The sequence below is a fragment of the Lonchura striata genome, chromosome 23, assembly GCF_050655825.1.
Source record: "Lonchura striata isolate lonStrDom1 chromosome 23, ASM5065582v1, whole genome shotgun sequence".
Classification (NCBI taxonomy): domain Eukaryota; kingdom Metazoa; phylum Chordata; class Aves; order Passeriformes; family Estrildidae; genus Lonchura; species Lonchura striata.
The window spans coordinates 10,308,597-10,321,200 of record NC_140725.1 but is presented as its reverse complement, the minus strand read 5'-3'; positions in this window follow the sequence as shown (position 1 = coordinate 10,321,200).

Here is a 12,604-nt window from a genome sequence, read left to right as displayed (position 1 = left end):
CAAGGGAGGCATAAGTGCGCTGCGCTCCTAAGCTATCTCCCTGCGAGACACACTGCCAAAGCTTTTCGCTATGATGCAGTCTAGTGCAGACGCACACTACGGCTCTCCGGAGCTGTCCGAAGCCAAGCGCCGGTGGCCGGCGTCTTTCGGCTGAAGCAGCGCTTCGGAGCGTAGGGCTGCCGCTCCGCTGTTGTGTGCGCGAAGCAGCCGCTTCTCCTGCTCCGGGAGCCGGAGAGAGCGGTAGCTTGTACGAGGGCGAAGAACGTTGCTGCAGAGAGACGACATTGTGTGCACAGCCTTGCGACTGATAGAGGACGGTGGCTAAAGCTCCCTGCCTTTTCAATGCACTGCTGGCATGCTTTATTGAAGGTGCTCCGAGACAATTTTCCTGGGTTTTGACTTCGTCCTGATGAAGCCCCTCTTGGGAAACTCGTGCTCGTTTCCGAAGGCTCGAGATGCAGAGAACTCGATGGCAGCTGCAGAAATGAAGGGCTGCGTTGAGTTGTCGAGAAGCAAGAACATAGCCAGCGCCTTGTGTTTGGCAGTCAGCAGCTGCTGGACTTTTGCGATTGCTTTCACTGTGCACTGAATGCCAGGACGGCACGTGCACGTTAAAACAACGAGCTGGGCAAGAGTGGGCAGAAGAGAACGGGCGTCAGACAGCAGCTTACATATTACCATAGGAAGAGCAGTGTTTTTGGAGTGTGCAGCAAATGCGTGTTTCTGGACAAGGGAGGCAAAAGTGCGCTGCGCTCCTAAGCTATCTCCCTGCGAGACACACTGCCAAAGCTTTTCGTTATCATGCAGTCTAGTGCAGACGCACACTACGGCTCTCCGGAGCTGTCCGAAGCTAAGCGCCGGTGGCCGGCGTCTTTCGGCTGAAGCAGCGCTTCGGAGCGTAGGGCTGCCGCTCCGCTGTTGTGTGCGCGAAGCAGCCGCTTCTCCTGCTCCGGGAGCGGACAGAGCGGTAGCTTGTACGAGGGCGAAGAACGAAGCCGCAGAGCACCCGGCTTCTCCGCGCCCCCTAAGGACTGCTAGAGGACCGTGGTGGCCGCTCGCCTTCCTCTTCAATTCCATTCTAGTATCCTTAGGGAAGGTGTTCCAGGACAATTTTCCTGAGTTTTGAATTCGTCCTGATGCAGCCCCTCCTGGGAACCTCGTGCGCGTCCTCTGAGTCTCCGAGTGCAGAGACCTCGATGGCAACTGCAGAAATGAAGGGCTGCGTTGAGTTGTCGAGAAGCAAGAACATAGCCTGGAGTTTGGGAGTCAGCAGGTGCTGGACTTTTGCAATTGCTTTCACTGTGCACTGAATGCCAGGACGGCATGTGCACGTTAAAACAACGAGCTGGGCAAGAGTAATCGAAAGATCACGGCCGTCAGAAAGCAGCTTATATATTGCCCTGGAAAGAGCATTGTTTTTGGAGTGTGCAGTAAAATCGTGTTTCTGGACAAGGGAGGCATAAGTGCGCTGCGCTCCTAAGCTATCTCCCTGCGAGACACACTGCCAAAGCTTTTCGCTATCATGCAGTCCAGTGCAGACGCACACTACGGCTCTCCGGAGCTGTCCGAAGCCAAGCGCCGGTGGCCGGCGTCTTTCGGCTGAAGCAGCGCTTCGGAGCGTAGGGCTGCCGCTCCGCTGTTGTGTGCGCGAAGCAGCCGCTTCTCCTGCTCCGGGAGCGGACAGAGCGGTAGCTTGTACGAGGGCGAAGAACGAAGCCGCAGAGCACCGGCCTTCTGCGCGCACCCTAAGGACTGCTAGAGGACCGTGGTGGCCGCACGCCTGCCTCTTCAATTCCATTCTAGCATCCTTAGGGAAGGTGTTCCAGGACAATTTTCCTGAGTTTTGAATTCGTCCTGATGCAGCCCCTCCTGGGAAACTCGTGCTCGTCCTCTGAGTCTCCGACATGCAGAGACCTCGATGGCAACTGCAGAAATGAAGGGCTGCGTTGAGTTGTCGAGAAGCAAGAACATAGCCAGCGCCTTGTGTTTGGGAGTCAGCAGCTGCTAGACTTTTGCGATTGCTATCACTGTGCACTGAAAGCCAGGACGGCCTGTGCACGTTAAAACAACTAGCTGAGCAAGAGTAGCCGAAAAATCACGGCCGCTAGATAGCAGCTTACGTATTGCCCTGGAAAGAGCATTGTGTTTGGAGTGTGCAGTAAAATCGTGTTTCTGGACAAGGGAGGCATAAGTGCGCTGCGCTCCTAAGCTATCTCCCTGCGAGACACACTGCCAAAGCTTTTCGCTATGATGCAGTCCAGTGCAGACGCACACTACGGCTCTCCGGAGCTGTCCGAAGCTAAGCGCCGGTGGCCGGCGTCTTTCGGCTGAAGCAGCGCTTCGGAGCGTAGGGCTGCCGCTCCGCTGTTGTGTGCGCGAAGCAGCCGCTTCTCCTGCTCCGGGAGCGGACAGAGCGGTAGCTTGTACGAGGGCGAAGAACGTTGCTGCAGAGAGACGACATTGTGTGCACAGCCTTGCGACTGATAGAGGACGGTGGCTAAAGCTCCCTGCCTTTTCAATGCACTGCTGGCATGCTTTATTGAAGGTGCTCCGAGACAATTTTCCTGGGTTTTGACTTCGTCCTGATGAAGCCCCTCTTGGGAAACTCGTGCTCGTTTCCGAAGGCTCGAGATGCAGAGAACTCGATGGCAGCTGCAGAAATGAAGGGCTGCGTTGAGTTGTCGAGAAGCAAGAACATAGCCAGCGCCTTGTGTTTGGCAGTCAGCAGCTGCTGGACTTTTGCGATTGCTTTCACTGTGCACTGAATGCCAGGACGGCACGTGCACGTTAAAACAACGAGCTGGGCAAGAGTGGGCAGAAGATCACGGCCGTCAGACAGCAGCTTACATATTACCATAGGAAGAGCAGTGTTTTTGGAGTGTGCAGCAAATGCGTGTTTCTGGACAAGGGAGGCAAAAGTGCGCTGCGCTCCTAAGCTATCTCCCTGCGAGACACACTGCCAAAGCTTTTCGTTATCATGCAGTCTAGTGCAGACGCACACTACGGCTCTCCGGAGCTGTCCGAAGCTAAGCGCCGGTGGCCGGCGTCTTTCGGCTGAAGCAGCGCTTCGGAGCGTACGGCTGCCGCTCCGCTGTTGTGTGCGCGAAGCAGCCGCTTCTCCTGCTCCGGGAGCGGACAGAGCGGTAGCTTGTACGAGGGCGAAGAACGAAGCCGCAGAGCACCCGGCTTCTCCGCGCCCCCTAAGGACTGCTAGAGGACCGTGGTGGCCGCTCGCCTTCCTCTTCAATTCCATTCTAGTATCCTTAGGGAAGGTGTTCCAGGACAATTTTCCTGAGTTTTGAATTCGTCCTGATGCAGCCCCTCCTGGGAACCTCGTGCGCGTCCTCTGAGTCTCCGAGTGCAGAGACCTCGATGGCAACTGCAGAAATGAAGGGCTGCGTTGAGTTGTCGAGAAGCAAGAACATAGCCTGGAGTTTGGGAGTCAGCAGCTGCTGGACTTTTGCAATTGCTTTCACTGTGCACTGAATGCCAGGACGGCATGTGCACGTTAAAACAACGAGCTGGGCAAGAGTAATCGAAAGATCACGGCCGTCAGAAAGCAGCTTATATATTGCCCTGGAAAGAGCATTGTTTTTGGAGTGTGCAGTAAAATCGTGTTTCTGGACAAGGGAGGCATAAGTGCGCTGCGCTCCTAAGCTATCTCCCTGCGAGACACACTGCCAAAGCTTTTCGCTATCATGCAGTCCAGTGCAGACGCACACTACGGCTCTCCGGAGCTGTCCGAAGCCAAGCGCCGGTGGCCGGCGTCTTTCGGCTGAAGCAGCGCTTCGGAGCGTACGGCTGCCGCTCCGCTGTTGTGTGCGCGAAGCAGCCGCTTCTCCTGCTCCGGGAGCGGACAGAGCGGTAGCTTGTACGAGGGCGAAGAACGAAGCCGCAGAGCACCGGCCTTCTGCGCGCACCCTAAGGACTGCTAGAGGACCCTGGTGGCCGCTCGCCTGCCTCTTCAATTCCATTCTAGCATCCTTAGGGAAGGTGTTCCAGGACAATTTTCCTGAGTTTTGAATTCGTCCTGATGCAGCCCCTCCTGGGAAACTCGTGCTCGTCCTCTGAGTCTCCGACATGCAGAGACCTCGATGGCAACTGCAGAAATGAAGGGCTGCGTTGAGTTGTCGAGAAGCAAGAACATAGCCAGCGCCTTGTGTTTGGAAGTCAGCAGCTGCTAGACTTTTGCGATTGCTATCACTGTGCACTGAAAGCCAGGACGGCCTGTGCACGTTAAAACAACTAGCTGAGCAAGAGTAGCCGAAAAATCACGGCCGCTAGATAGCAGCTTACGTATTGCCCAGGAAAGAGCACTATTTTTGGAGTGTGCAGTAAAATCGTGTTTTTGGACAAGGGAGGCATAAGTGCGCTGCGCTCCTAAGCTATCTCCCTGCGAGACACACTGCCAAAGCTTTTCGCTATGATGCAGTCCAGTGCAGACGCACACTACGGCTCTCCGGAGCTGTCCGAAGCCAAGCGCCGGTGGCCGGCGTCTTTCGGCTGAAGCAGCGCTTCGGAGCGTAGGGCTGCCGCTCCGCTGTTGTGTGCGCGAAGCAGCCGCTTCTCCTGCTCCGGGAGCCGGAGAGAGCTGTAGCTTGTACGAGGGCAAAGAACGTTGCTGCAGAGAGACGAAATTGTGTGCACAGCCTTGCGACTGCTAGAGGACGGTGGCTAAAGCTCCCTGCCTTTTCAATGCACTGCTGGCATGCTTTATTGAAAATGCTCCGAGACAATTTTCCTGGGTTTTGACTTCGTCCTGATGAAGCCCCTCTTGGGAAACTCGTGCTCGTTTCCGAAGGCTCGAGATGCAGAGAACTCGATGGCAGCTGCAGAAATGAAGGGCTGCGTTGAGTTGTCGAGAAGCAAGAACATAGCCAGCGCCTTGTGTTTGGCAGTCAGCAGCTGCTGGACTTTTGCGATTGCTTTCACTGTGCACTGAATGCCAGGACGGCACGTGCACGTTAAAACAACGAGCTGGGCAAGAGTGGGCAGAAGAGAACGGGCGTCAGACAGCAGCTTACATATTACCATAGGAAGAGCAGTGTTTTTGGAGTGTGCAGCAAATGCGTGTTTCTGGACAAGGGAGGCAAAAGTGCGCTGCGCTCCTAAGCTATCTCCCTGCGAGACACACTGCCAAAGCTTTTCGTTATCATGCAGTCTAGTGCAGACGCACACTACGGCTCTCCGGAGCTGTCCGAAGCTAAGCGCCGGTGGCCGGCGTCTTTCGGCTGAAGCAGCGCTTCGGAGCGTAGGGCTGCCGCTCCGCTGTTGTGTGCGCGAAGCAGCCGCTTCTCCTGCTCCGGGAGCGGACAGAGCGGTAGCTTGTACGAGGGCGAAGAACGAAGCCGCAGAGCACCGGCCTTCTGCGCGCACCCTAAGGACTGCTAGAGGACCCTGGTGGCCGCTCGCCTGCCTCTTCAATTCTTTTCTAGCATCCTTAGGGAAGGTGTTCCAGGACAATTTTCCTGAGTTTTGAATTCGTCCTGATGCAGCCCCTCCTGGGAAACTCGTGCTCGTCCTCTGAGTCTCCGACATGCAGAGACCTCGATGGCAACTGCAGAAATGAAGGGCTGCGTTGAGTTGTCGAGAAGCAAGAACATAGCCAGCGCCTTGTGTTTGGGAGTCAGCAGCTGCTAGACTTTTGCGATTGCTATCACTGTGCACTGAAAGCCAGGACGGCCTGTGCACGTTAAAACAACGAGCTGGGCAAGAGTAGCCGAAAAATCACGGCCGCTAGATAGCAGCTTACGTATTGCCCTGGAAAGAGCATTGTTTTTGGAGTGTGCAGTAAAATCGTGTTTCTGGACAAGGGAGGCATAAGTGCGCTGCGCTCCTAAGCTATCTCCCTGCGAGACACACTGCCAAAGCTTTTCGCTATCATGCAGTCCAGTGCAGACGCACACTACGGCTCTCCGGAGCTGTCCGAAGCCAAGCGCCGGTGGCCGGCGTCTTTCGGCTGAAGCAGCGCTTCGGAGCGTAGGGCTGCCGCTCCGCTGTTGTGTGCGCGAAGCAGCCGCTTCTCCTGCTCCGGGAGCGGACAGAGCGGTAGCTTGTACGAGGGCGAAGAACGAAGCCGCAGAGCACCGGCCTTCTGCGCGCACCCTAAGGACTGCTAGAGGACCGTGGTGGCCGCACGCCTGCCTCTTCAATTCCATTCTAGCATCCTTAGGGAAGGTGTTCCAGGACAATTTTCCTGAGTTTTGAATTCGTCCTGATGCAGCCCCTCCTGGGAAACTCGTGCTCGTCCTCTGAGTCTCCGACATGCAGAGACCTCGATGGCAACTGCAGAAATGAAGGGCTGCGTTGAGTTGTCGAGAAGCAAGAACATAGCCAGCGCCTTGTGTTTGGGAGTCAGCAGCTGCTAGACTTTTGCGATTGCTATCACTGTGCACTGAAAGCCAGGACGGCCTGTGCACGTTAAAACAACTAGCTGAGCAAGAGTAGCCGAAAAATCACGGCCGCTAGATAGCAGCTTACGTATTGCCCTGGAAAGAGCATTGTGTTTGGAGTGTGCAGTAAAATCGTGTTTCTGGACAAGGGAGGCATAAGTGCGCTGCGCTCCTAAGCTATCTCCCTGCGAGACACACTGCCAAAGCTTTTCGCTATGATGCAGTCCAGTGCAGACGCACACTACGGCTCTCCGGAGCTGTCCGAAGCTAAGCGCCGGTGGCCGGCGTCTTTCGGCTGAAGCAGCGCTTCGGAGCGTAGGGCTGCCGCTCCGCTGTTGTGTGCGCGAAGCAGCCGCTTCTCCTGCTCCGGGAGCGGACAGAGCGGTAGCTTGTACGAGGGCGAAGAACGTTGCTGCAGAGAGACGACATTGTGTGCACAGCCTTGCGACTGATAGAGGACGGTGGCTAAAGCTCCCTGCCTTTTCAATGCACTGCTGGCATGCTTTATTGAAGGTGCTCCGAGACAATTTTCCTGGGTTTTGACTTCGTCCTGATGAAGCCCCTCTTGGGAAACTCGTGCTCGTTTCCGAAGGCTCGAGATGCAGAGAACTCGATGGCAGCTGCAGAAATGAAGGGCTGCGTTGAGTTGTCGAGAAGCAAGAACATAGCCAGCGCCTTGTGTTTGGCAGTCAGCAGCTGCTGGACTTTTGCGATTGCTTTCACTGTGCACTGAATGCCAGGACGGCACGTGCACGTTAAAACAACGAGCTGGGCAAGAGTGGGCAGAAGATCACGGCCGTCAGACAGCAGCTTACATATTACCATAGGAAGAGCAGTGTTTTTGGAGTGTGCAGCAAATGCGTGTTTCTGGACAAGGGAGGCAAAAGTGCGCTGCGCTCCTAAGCTATCTCCCTGCGAGACACACTGCCAAAGCTTTTCGTTATCATGCAGTCTAGTGCAGACGCACACTACGGCTCTCCGGAGCTGTCCGAAGCTAAGCGCCGGTGGCCGGCGTCTTTCGGCTGAAGCAGCGCTTCGGAGCGTACGGCTGCCGCTCCGCTGTTGTGTGCGCGAAGCAGCCGCTTCTCCTGCTCCGGGAGCGGACAGAGCGGTAGCTTGTACGAGGGCGAAGAACGAAGCCGCAGAGCACCCGGCTTCTCCGCGCCCCCTAAGGACTGCTAGAGGACCGTGGTGGCCGCTCGCCTTCCTCTTCAATTCCATTCTAGTATCCTTAGGGAAGGTGTTCCAGGACAATTTTCCTGAGTTTTGAATTCGTCCTGATGCAGCCCCTCCTGGGAACCTCGTGCGCGTCCTCTGAGTCTCCGAGTGCAGAGACCTCGATGGCAACTGCAGAAATGAAGGGCTGCGTTGAGTTGTCGAGAAGCAAGAACATAGCCTGGAGTTTGGGAGTCAGCAGCTGCTGGACTTTTGCAATTGCTTTCACTGTGCACTGAATGCCAGGACGGCATGTGCACGTTAAAACAACGAGCTGGGCAAGAGTAATCGAAAGATCACGGCCGTCAGAAAGCAGCTTATATATTGCCCTGGAAAGAGCATTGTTTTTGGAGTGTGCAGTAAAATCGTGTTTCTGGACAAGGGAGGCATAAGTGCGCTGCGCTCCTAAGCTATCTCCCTGCGAGACACACTGCCAAAGCTTTTCGCTATCATGCAGTCCAGTGCAGACGCACACTACGGCTCTCCGGAGCTGTCCGAAGCCAAGCGCCGGTGGCCGGCGTCTTTCGGCTGAAGCAGCGCTTCGGAGCGTACGGCTGCCGCTCCGCTGTTGTGTGCGCGAAGCAGCCGCTTCTCCTGCTCCGGGAGCGGACAGAGCGGTAGCTTGTACGAGGGCGAAGAACGAAGCCGCAGAGCACCGGCCTTCTGCGCGCACCCTAAGGACTGCTAGAGGACCCTGGTGGCCGCTCGCCTGCCTCTTCAATTCCATTCTAGCATCCTTAGGGAAGGTGTTCCAGGACAATTTTCCTGAGTTTTGAATTCGTCCTGATGCAGCCCCTCCTGGGAAACTCGTGCTCGTCCTCTGAGTCTCCGACATGCAGAGACCTCGATGGCAACTGCAGAAATGAAGGGCTGCGTTGAGTTGTCGAGAAGCAAGAACATAGCCAGCGCCTTGTGTTTGGAAGTCAGCAGCTGCTAGACTTTTGCGATTGCTATCACTGTGCACTGAAAGCCAGGACGGCCTGTGCACGTTAAAACAACTAGCTGAGCAAGAGTAGCCGAAAAATCACGGCCGCTAGATAGCAGCTTACGTATTGCCCAGGAAAGAGCACTATTTTTGGAGTGTGCAGTAAAATCGTGTTTTTGGACAAGGGAGGCATAAGTGCGCTGCGCTCCTAAGCTATCTCCCTGCGAGACACACTGCCAAAGCTTTTCGCTATGATGCAGTCCAGTGCAGACGCACACTACGGCTCTCCGGAGCTGTCCGAAGCCAAGCGCCGGTGGCCGGCGTCTTTCGGCTGAAGCAGCGCTTCGGAGCGTAGGGCTGCCGCTCCGCTGTTGTGTGCGCGAAGCAGCCGCTTCTCCTGCTCCGGGAGCCGGAGAGAGCTGTAGCTTGTACGAGGGCAAAGAACGTTGCTGCAGAGAGACGAAATTGTGTGCACAGCCTTGCGACTGCTAGAGGACGGTGGCTAAAGCTCCCTGCCTTTTCAATGCACTGCTGGCATGCTTTATTGAAAATGCTCCGAGACAATTTTCCTGGGTTTTGACTTCGTCCTGATGAAGCCCCTCTTGGGAAACTCGTGCTCGTTTCCGAAGGCTCGAGATGCAGAGAACTCGATGGCAGCTGCAGAAATGAAGGGCTGCGTTGAGTTGTCGAGAAGCAAGAACATAGCCAGCGCCTTGTGTTTGGCAGTCAGCAGCTGCTGGACTTTTGCGATTGCTTTCACTGTGCACTGAATGCCAGGACGGCACGTGCACGTTAAAACAACGAGCTGGGCAAGAGTGGGCAGAAGAGAACGGGCGTCAGACAGCAGCTTACATATTACCATAGGAAGAGCAGTGTTTTTGGAGTGTGCAGCAAATGCGTGTTTCTGGACAAGGGAGGCAAAAGTGCGCTGCGCTCCTAAGCTATCTCCCTGCGAGACACACTGCCAAAGCTTTTCGTTATCATGCAGTCTAGTGCAGACGCACACTACGGCTCTCCGGAGCTGTCCGAAGCTAAGCGCCGGTGGCCGGCGTCTTTCGGCTGAAGCAGCGCTTCGGAGCGTAGGGCTGCCGCTCCGCTGTTGTGTGCGCGAAGCAGCCGCTTCTCCTGCTCCGGGAGCGGACAGAGCGGTAGCTTGTACGAGGGCGAAGAACGAAGCCGCAGAGCACCGGCCTTCTGCGCGCACCCTAAGGACTGCTAGAGGACCCTGGTGGCCGCTCGCCTGCCTCTTCAATTCTTTTCTAGCATCCTTAGGGAAGGTGTTCCAGGACAATTTTCCTGAGTTTTGAATTCGTCCTGATGCAGCCCCTCCTGGGAAACTCGTGCTCGTCCTCTGAGTCTCCGACATGCAGAGACCTCGATGGCAACTGCAGAAATGAAGGGCTGCGTTGAGTTGTCGAGAAGCAAGAACATAGCCAGCGCCTTGTGTTTGGGAGTCAGCAGCTGCTAGACTTTTGCGATTGCTATCACTGTGCACTGAAAGCCAGGACGGCCTGTGCACGTTAAAACAACTAGCTGAGCAAGAGTAGCCGAAAAATCACGGCCGCTAGATAGCAGCTTACGTATTGCCCTGGAAAGAGCATTGTGTTTGGAGTGTGCAGTAAAATCGTGTTTCTGGACAAGGGAGGCATAAGTGCGCTGCGCTCCTAAGCTATCTCCCTGCAAGACACACTGCCAAAGCTTTTCGCTATCATGCAGTCCAGTGCAGACGCACACTACGGCTCTCCGGAGCTGTCCGAAGCCAAGCGCCGGTGGCCGGCGTCTTTCGGCTGAAGCAGCGCTTCGGAGCGTAGGGCTGCCGCTCCGCTGTTGTGTGCGCGAAGCAGCCGCTTCTCCTGCTCCGGGAGCCGGAGAGAGCGGTAGCTTGTACGAGGGCAAAGAACGTTGCTGCAGAGAGACGACATTGTGTGCACAGCCTTGCGACTGATAGAGGACGGTGGCTAAAGCTCCCTGCCTTTTCAATGCACTGCTGGCATGCTTTATTGAAGGTGCTCCGAGACAATTTTCCTGGGTTTTGACTTCGTCCTGATGAAGCCCCTCTTGGGAAACTCGTGCTCGTTTCCGAAGGCTCGAGATGCAGAGAACTCGATGGCAGCTGCAGAAATGAAGGGCTGCGTTGAGTTGTCGAGAAGCAAGAACATAGCCAGCGCCTTGTGTTTGGCAGTCAGCAGCTGCTGGACTTTTGCGATTGCTTTCACTGTGCACTGAATGCCAGGACGGCACGTGCACGTTAAAACAACGAGCTGGGCAAGAGTGGGCAGAAGAGAACGGGCGTCAGACAGCAGCTTACATATTACCATAGGAAGAGCAGTGTTTTTGGAGTGTGCAGCAAATGCGTGTTTCTGGACAAGGGAGGCAAAAGTGCGCTGCGCTCCTAAGCTATCTCCCTGCGAGACACACTGCCAAAGCTTTTCGTTATCATGCAGTCTAGTGCAGACGCACACTACGGCTCTCCGGAGCTGTCCGAAGCTAAGCGCCGGTGGCCGGCGTCTTTCGGCTGAAGCAGCGCTTCGGAGCGTACGGCTGCCGCTCCGCTGTTGTGTGCGCGAAGCAGCCGCTTCTCCTGCTCCGGGAGCGGACAGAGCGGTAGCTTGTACGAGGGCGAAGAACGAAGCCGCAGAGCACCCGGCTTCTCCGCGCCCCCTAAGGACTGCTAGAGGACCGTGGTGGCCGCTCGCCTTCCTCTTCAATTCCATTCTAGTATCCTTAGGGAAGGTGTTCCAGGACAATTTTCCTGAGTTTTGAATTCGTCCTGATGCAGCCCCTCCTGGGAACCTCGTGCGCGTCCTCTGAGTCTCCGAGTGCAGAGACCTCGATGGCAACTGCAGAAATGAAGGGCTGCGTTGAGTTGTCGAGAAGCAAGAACATAGCCTGGAGTTTGGGAGTCAGCAGCTGCTGGACTTTTGCAATTGCTTTCACTGTGCACTGAATGCCAGGACGGCATGTGCACGTTAAAACAACGAGCTGGGCAAGAGTAATCGAAAGATCACGGCCGTCAGAAAGCAGCTTATATATTGCCCTGGAAAGAGCATTGTTTTTGGAGTGTGCAGTAAAATCGTGTTTCTGGACAAGGGAGGCATAAGTGCGCTGCGCTCCTAAGCTATCTCCCTGCGAGACACACTGCCAAAGCTTTTCGCTATCATGCAGTCCAGTGCAGACGCACACTACGGCTCTCCGGAGCTGTCCGAAGCCAAGCGCCGGTGGCCGGCGTCTTTCGGCTGAAGCAGCGCTTCGGAGCGTAGGGCTGCCGCTCCGCTGTTGTGTGCGCGAAGCAGCCGCTTCTCCTGCTCCGGGAGCGGACAGAGCGGTAGCTTGTACGAGGGCGAAGAACGAAGCCGCAGAGCACCGGCCTTCTGCGCGCACCCTAAGGACTGCTAGAGGACCCTGGTGGCCGCTCGCCTGCCTCTTCAATTCCATTCTAGCATCCTTAGGGAAGGTGTTCCAGGACAATTTTCCTGAGTTTTGAATTCGTCCTGATGCAGCCCCTCCTGGGAAACTCGTGCTCGTCCTCTGAGTCTCCGACATGCAGAGACCTCGATGGCAACTGCAGAAATGAAGGGCTGCGTTGAGTTGTCGAGAAGCAAGAACATAGCCAGCGCCTTGTGTTTGGGAGTCAGCAGCTGCTAGACTTTTGCGATTGCTATCACTGTGCACTGAAAGCCAGGACGGCCTGTGCACGTTAAAACAACTAGCTGAGCAAGAGTAGCCGAAAAATCACGGCCGCTAGATAGCAGCTTACGTATTGCCCAGGAAAGAGCACTATTTTTGGAGTGTGCAGTAAAATCGTGTTTTTGGACAAGGGAGGCATAAGTGCGCTGCGCTCCTAAGCTATCTCCCTGCGAGACACACTGCCAAAGCTTTTCGCTATGATGCAGTCTAGTGCAGACGCACACTACGGCTCTCCGGAGCTGTCCGAAGCCAAGCGCCGGTGGCCGGCGTCTTTCGGCTGAAGCAGCGCTTCGGAGCGTAGGGCTGCCGCTCCGCTGTTGTGTGCGCGAAGCAGCCGCTTCTCCTGCTCCGGGAGCGGACAGAGCGGTAGCTTGTACGAGGGCGA